The sequence below is a fragment of the Sardina pilchardus genome, chromosome 15 (assembly GCF_963854185.1).
Source record: "Sardina pilchardus chromosome 15, fSarPil1.1, whole genome shotgun sequence".
Lineage (NCBI taxonomy): Eukaryota > Metazoa > Chordata > Actinopteri > Clupeiformes > Clupeidae > Sardina > Sardina pilchardus.
In genome coordinates this window covers 24774206-24781705 of record NC_085008.1, presented here as the reverse complement: position 1 = coordinate 24781705, position 7500 = coordinate 24774206, and the positions used below count along the sequence as shown (strand labels likewise).

The following is a 7500-nucleotide window of genomic DNA, read 5'->3' as shown; positions in this document are numbered from 1 at the left end:
CCATCCCAATCCCTTCCTCATCATTCCACCACCCAAACAAACTCCACAGGATCCCCCACATACCCGTCACCATCCCCACTCAAGCACATGATGTTCCCTGCAACAATGGAGAGACTGCTACCAGCAGCCAGGCAGATTTTCAACAGCCCAAGACCTTCAGCACTGAAGCGCAGTGCACCTCCACGCCCTCCCCCTCCGCATGCAAAAGGATCACCTACGCAGCAACAACTTCATGAGAGTATTGTATGATATTCTGTGGGTCCCTGCAATAGAAATGGTAGTGACAGTAGTTTTGAGAACATGCCGGGACCCAGTAAGCCTATGTCATTTTCTATTCCTGTTCTGACAAGTAATAGAAGACTAGCACATCGAGCCTACAGGGTAAACCAGTCAAATCTCCTACCTGTACCACTACAGCCTCAGATTTCCCCAGTGGATCATAGCTCCCCAACTCTTACAGCAAAACTAGCTCTCCTAAACATCAGATCTCTTTCAAACAAATCATTCTTAATTAATGATCTTATTTGCACATACAACCTTGATTTTTTACTCTTAACTGAGACATGGTTAGACCAAGCAAACAGTGCTGCTACCCTCATCGAATCTGCTCCACCAAATTTCAGTTTTTTGAGTGCTACCAGAGCAAATAAAAGAGGAGGGGGGATAGCTACAATTTTCAAGGCATCCTTTCAGTGCAATCAGTCATCATTTGGTGAATTTACTTCATTTGAATATCTGTGTGCAAGCATTAAGTCTTCTCCTCAGATTTTACTACTGACTATTTACAGGCCTCCAAAACATTCAGCTAAAGTCTTTCTTGAAGAGTTTGGTGAACTGCTATCAGTCATTTGCATAGAGTTTGACTGTCTTATTATATCAGGGGATCTAAACCTACATGTGGATAATCCTGAAAACAATTATGCCAAGGAATTCATTGCACTAATCGACACTTTCTCCCTAACACAGCATATACAGGAGCCAACACACTCTCAAGGCCATACACTCGACCTCGTTATCACAAAGGGTCTCAATGTCTCCACAGCTGTTAAAGACCTGGCGTTATCTGATCATTTCTGCGTGTTCTTTGATGTGTCTATGGCTGTGTTCGAAATTTTGTGCTAAGTACTACATACTGCATACTGGTCAAGTATACACTGTGTACTGCACACTACGCCCCCCACCCCAGTACGCAGTAGCCGTCACCAGCAGCACAGCGTACTAAATCACTGTTTGAAATGGGTGGTAAGTACTAGTCGCATACTGATACTGACGTGAACCTAGCGAGCAGTATGCAGTGTGTGAAAAATTAGATTTTACCAGTATGCAAAAGTTCCCAGGATGTTGTACTAATGGTGGCAAAATCCTCAGTGTACCAATGATGCTCACTACTCAGATACTGCATCCCATAATGCATAGCGATTATTTCCAGTTTCAGAAAAAATCAACAACGCTGGCAGACAGCGAAAGGACAAGCCTATGGCAAACCGGAGGCGAAGAATACAAATGTGATTATTGTTTGGGTGTTTTGGTATGGAACGTTTCGTGGCTTCTGTTATTGTGGAAGTTTGAGTAGTCTAGGCTACTTGTTCATGTGCAAGTGAAATAGCCCAGCTTATCGAACTAGCTGGCGTTCAATGGAAATGAATAATATTAGAAAGCTGAGTCGTAAGCATCAAGCTTGTCTAGCTCTTGTTAACGTCGTTATTAACATTTACCAGTGTTCGCTTAATTATTAGTTATCGTTCTTGGTGTGAACGACCCTCTCCTTAGTGTTCTGTATTTCTGTCAGAACTCTATTCATAAGTTTAGTCAGCACCGCAACAAAGCGTTTAGCCATACCAACTTTGTCAGCATTTTCGGTCGACTAGTCTGTGACCTTTACCATCGCTAGCGTATCTGATGCACCTGTGGAAAACAGCTGATGGATTAGTAAAATCAAGTGAGCAAGCTTACGGTGACGTTGGTCATTTTAACGCAATACCGCAATGCATTCTAGAGAGCTCAACGTAGATTTTAATCAATACCATGTTATAGTTAGGCTATGTGTTCTGTTCCGAGTAGGCTATTTAGAGGTAGACTTGAAGAAACTGTCTAAACTAATCAATTTAAAGTGAGCGCAATTACGTCTGATATTTTGGGGAATTCTTCACGTTTATCCCGTTAGTGACACATGCTCAGGCTATAATGATTTGTGTTCGTTGCTAAACGAAGCGAATCTAAATGTGGAATAGGCCTACTGAGCATGTTCCTCCAGTCTAGTTGTGTCCAGATATAGGCATTTTATACAGTGATGCATCTACAGCCTAAAGCACGCACCGCCACCTACTTGCAAGAAAAACGTATTGGCAATTAGTCGAACTACCTCATTCATTTGTATAAGACTGCAGTGGGAAACGAGTTAAGCTGAAATGCATTAATCATTGCATTTCAATTCTAGCGTTCTTGGAAATTTAGAACATCACAAGTTTGCTTTTGTTTATGTAAAGCACGTTGCATGAAATGGGCTATAGCCTATAAATAAACTTGACATGGCAGGAGGATTGTTCTGTTTACTTATCAAATCAGCCAGCTTTTGGGCTACACTGGAGTCTGGACATCTGGAGAAAGCATAGCCTACCCATGAAGAATCTCTGTGTGATGTTTCATATATAATATGTTTATGGATAAATAAAATCACCTAAGCTTATTAGGATATAATGGAATTTAAATAACAGAAAAGAATACAATGAATTGATACAAAAGTTATAAGAGTTAGGCTAAGAGGATGCACAAGCTGTGAAATCAGGTAAGTGCAGTGTTATAAAATTATTGTTGTGCTGCCATCAGAGTGCCAACAATGTTCATAAAACATTTCTCTAGTGTTGATCAGTGGAGAGAGTAGCACTTCTGTGTGTCCTACCGTTTTGATATGTCTTAGGCTACCTCTCTGTGGTGAGAGCCAACAAACAAGCAAGGAGAAGAAGGTCTGCAATACTGATGGTCTTTAATCTCGTTCTTCAGCAGGAATTCAGAGTGATTAGACCAATATGCCTAGAGAAACTAACAATATTGTAGCCCACAGTTGTCTTTTCTTATGAAGGCGTATGCAACCATGGTTAATGGATCAAAAAGGTGTCATTATTGGCAAGACTTGGGTTTGCAACTAAGTGAAATGTGAAATTAAGTAAATGTAACTGTGCTACACTGACAATTGATAATCCCATAATGACCACTGTATGACAGTTACCTTACAAATGACAGTAAACATTGAACAAAATACTTTCAATTGATTAAAATGTCTGAACTTTAACATCAAGAAAAACAACAAGTGCACATTCTCTCAGAATGACCCCAGGGGACAATATTGCTAACTGAATGGCAACACTATTCTATCTATTGTCCGTCTCCTCTTTGGAGATGTGGATCTGAAGAACGACTTCTGTCAATGCCCTTGTGGACACACTTGAAGTGGACTGTGATGGAGGCTGGGGGAGAGACTGGAGGTTGTCATCATTCAGTATTGGTTATCCAGTGCCACCTCCTACAGGGTTGTTGCAGAAGCCTTCGATGTTCCCAAGACCACTGTGCATGACGTTGTGCCAGTCCTAGAGATAGAGGTTACATCTTTTACCATCTTAGACACTTTCTTATAAACACTCATTTAAAATCAAATATTAGTAAGGAGAAAATTATTTTCTGCCATTACCATTTTATTTTCCATCATTAGGCTATACCAGAGCCCTAGACATTCTCTGGTTATACCCAAATCCGGCTATGATATCACTTATCAAAGAGCAGTAGGCTTAAACTGGGAACTGTTTTGAACCAGGTGCTCATTTCTCAGTACATACCAAAGCAACTTAGCTATCAAAGATTTTCACATTACACTTTTGTAAATTAAACTTATTTTTTAAAAGTACGAATAGAGTTCTGTCAGTTATAACTGACAGAATACTTAGGAGATAAGGGCCGTTCACACCAAGAATGATAGCCTAACCATAACGACAACTAGGCTATAAATAAACATTGCTCTCGTTAATGTGAATGACGACGTTACCTAGAGGCTAGAAAATCGTCATGCTATTTAGCGACTTAGCAAGCTAACAGGTTTCTACCATTCATTTGCATTGAGCGCCAGTTAGTTTACGTTAGCTTTGGTTAAGTTGGGCTATTTATTCACTTGCACATACACAAATACAGCTCTACAGTAATAAAACTTCCACAATAACAGAAGCCACGAAACATTCCATACCAAAACACCCAACTAATACTCACATTTGTGCTCTTCATCTCCGGTTTTTGCCATACTTGTCCCTTCGCTGTCCGCCATTGTTACTGAAATTTTCTGAAGCTGGAAACAATCGCTATGCATTATGGGATGCAGTATCCCATCAGTATAACATCCGGGAAACTTTTGTGTACTGGTAATATTACATTTTCCAAACACTGCATACTATTTGCTACTTCACGTCATTATCAGTATGTGACTAGTATTTAGCACGCAGTTCGAACACAGCCCCACACAGTCAGAACAGATCTATGTTGGTAAAAAGGAGAATCATAAATGATAAGACAAGTGTTCTTTTTGAGCAAGCACTCTCACAGACATCAAGTAATTTGTCAGACTCAGTAGAAGACTTATTGGATCACTTTAATGCAAAAATGGCAAACATTATGGATGGCATTGCTCCCTTAAAATCCAAGAAAGTTAAGGACAAACAGAAAGCACCATGGAAGCAAAATCCAGCGGTTAAACTCCTAAAAAGAGAGTGTAGGAAGACTGAAAGAAAATGGCGTAAATACAAACTTCAGATCCACTATGACATCCATAAAGACATGCTCCGCACATATAACTTTGAAATGTGCAAAGCAAGACAGTCTTTCTTTTCTAACATCATCACTAGGAGTTCAAATAACACTCGTGTTTTATTTTCCACTGTCGAAAAGTTAACAAATCCTCCCTCACAATTAGTGCCCGAACTTCTCTCAACTAATAAATGCAATGAGTTTTCATGTTTTTTTAAAGGTAAAATTGACAAAATCAGACTCAATATATCTGCTAAATTACTCATTCAACACCCGGAACTTCCAGCTACAAATAGAGGGAAACTTAACTTGATGTCAGAGTTCAATTTGATAGACTACGAAACACTTGAAAAAACAGTACAGATTCTCAGCTCCTCCACGTGTGTCTTAGACACCCTGCCTACAAATTTCTTCAAAACTGTTTTTCACCTTATAGCCTCAGATGTCCTTCACATTGTAAATACATCACTGCTGTCTGGCACTTTTCCTAAGTCACTAAAAACAGCTGTTGTAAAGCCACTGCTCAAGAAGAATAACCTGGATGCCTCCATTTTAAACAATTACAGGCCCATATCCAATCTACCTTTTATTGGCAAAATTATTGAAAAAGTAGTCTTTAATCAACTAACCACCTTCCTAACATCAAATGGGTATTTTGATTACTTTCAGTCTGGTTTTCGGGCAAATCACAGCACTGAAACAGCTCTCATTAAGGTTTTCAATGACATACGTCTCAACACAGATTCTGGTAAAACATCAGTCCTAGTGCTACTGGACCTTAGCGCAGCATTTGACACTGTTGATCACAATATTTTACTACACAGACTAGAACACTGGGTTGGATTTACAGGCATAGTTCTAAACTGGCTCAAATCATATCTACAAGAAAGGAGCTTCTTTGTTGCCATCGGCAACTGTACCTCAACACCAACATCCCTGACCTGTGGTGTTCCCCAGGGGTCGATCTTGGGGCCACTATTATTCAACCTCTATATGCTCCCACTTGGACAAATCATCCAAAATAATTTGATTTCATATCAAAGCTATGCAGATGACACACAAATTTACTTAGCTCTGTCACCAAAAGACTATGGTCCCCTTGAATCTCTATGTCAGTGTATAGAACAAATCAACACTTGGATGGCTCAAAATTTTCTTCAGCTGAACAAAGAAAAAACTGAAGCAATTATATTTGGTAAAAAGGAGGAAAGGATTAAGGTTGCCACTCTCCTTGAAACAAAAGGATTGAAAGCAAAGGATACTGTTAAAAATCTCGGTGTATTAATCGACAGTGATCTAAATTTCAACAGTCACATGAAAATGATAACTAAATCAGCTTTTTATCACCTCAAAAATATTGCCAAACTGAGAGGGCTAATGTCAAAACATGACTTAGAAAAACTCATTCATGCATTTATCTCTAGCAGGGTTGATTACTGCAATGGGCTTTTCACAGGCCTTCCTAAAAAGACTATCAAACAGCTTCAGATGATTCAAAATGCAGCAGCTAGGGTTCTCACAAAAACGAAAAGAACTGAGCACATTACTCCAATTCTTAAATCTCTGCACTGGCTTCCAGTATGTCACAGAGTTGACTTTAAAACACTACTAATTGTTTATAAATCAGTAAATGGAGCAGGACCTAAATACCTATCAGACATGTTTCAGCAGTACACACCTTCTCGTCCTCTGAGGTCTCAGGAGAAAAACCTCTTAGTAAAGCCTGCTGTTAGAACTAAACATGGCGAAGCAGCTTTTAGCTGCTATGCGGCTCAGCTTTGGAACCAACTTTCTGATGACATTAAAAAGGCCCCAACTGCAGCCTGTTTTAAATCTAGACTTAAGACCAAATTGTTCTCAGATGCTTTCTGCTAACTGTCTCTTAATTACTCCATCTGGAGTCTTTTATGTTAATTATTCCTTATTGATTTGATCTTGATTTATGCTTTGTTTTTATTTTCTATTATGATCTTTTTATTATTATTATTATTATTATTATTTTTATTACTATTACTCTTTGCCCATCTATGCTTTATCTGCTATAATTACTGTTTGGTTTTTGTTTATGTAAAGCACATTGAATGACCTCTGTGTATGAAATGTGCTATATAAATAAACTTGACTTGACTTGACTTGACTTAATCCAGCGCCTTAGACCGCTCGGCCACGCTACCGCAGTGGTGGCTCACCAATGAGGCGGGGCAATCTTACAGCAAGACCGGAGGCCCTAGGGAGGCAGCAAAGAGGACCTTAAAGAGAGGGTCGTTGCGTTGGCCGGGAATCGAACCCGGGTCAACTGCTTGGAAGGCAGCTATGCTAACCACTATACCACCAACGCCACACAGACAGGGGAAAAGCCTTCGCAACAAGGCTAAGCCAATGCAGGCCTGTCAGTCAGGCCCTTTGCAGTCCCGACATATTTTTCACTCTTGTGAAGCAGGCAGTTCAACAGACTGGCCTAGCCTTTGCTAGCTCAGCACAAGAGTAGCGGTCCTCAAACCGCAAGGCGTCTCTGGAAGCGGAGGCAACAGCTGTATCAAAAAGCTTGCTCAAATTTGGTCGCCTCCAGTCACTGCAAGCAGGGCGTGGCTCAGACTCCCAAGACTTGCAGCAAATGCGGAGAGGGACGTCGACGTTTGCTCACGAGGCCCTGATGAAAGGACAGGCTCGGTCTTCGAAAATCACAAGATAATGGCAGCGGTGGGATTTGAACCC

General features: G+C 40.3%; 1 long non-coding RNA gene and 2 other non-coding genes across 3 annotated transcripts in view; all 3 read right to left on the bottom strand.

The window, feature by feature from the left end:
• Window positions 1-2966: 2966 nt before the first annotated feature.
• LOC134102561 (uncharacterized) lies at window positions 2967-4490 on the bottom strand. Its single transcript, XR_009941523.1, has 2 exons — window positions 4255-4490; window positions 2967-3584 (listed from the first exon to the last, which is right to left on the bottom strand). It is a non-coding gene; the product is annotated as an uncharacterized LOC134102561 (long non-coding RNA).
• Window positions 4491-7051: 2561 nt separating this feature from the next.
• On the bottom strand, window positions 7052-7123 carry trnag-ucc (transfer RNA glycine (anticodon UCC)). Its single transcript has one exon. It is a non-coding gene; the product is annotated as a tRNA-Gly (tRNA).
• A 354-nt stretch (window positions 7124-7477) lies between these two features.
• trnal-uag (transfer RNA leucine (anticodon UAG)) overlaps window positions 7478-7500 on the bottom strand; it is an 82-nt gene continuing 59 nt past the window's right edge. The window contains exon 1 of the tRNA in view: window positions 7478-7500. This exon is cut by the window's right edge and continues 59 nt beyond it. This is a non-coding gene — a tRNA (tRNA-Leu).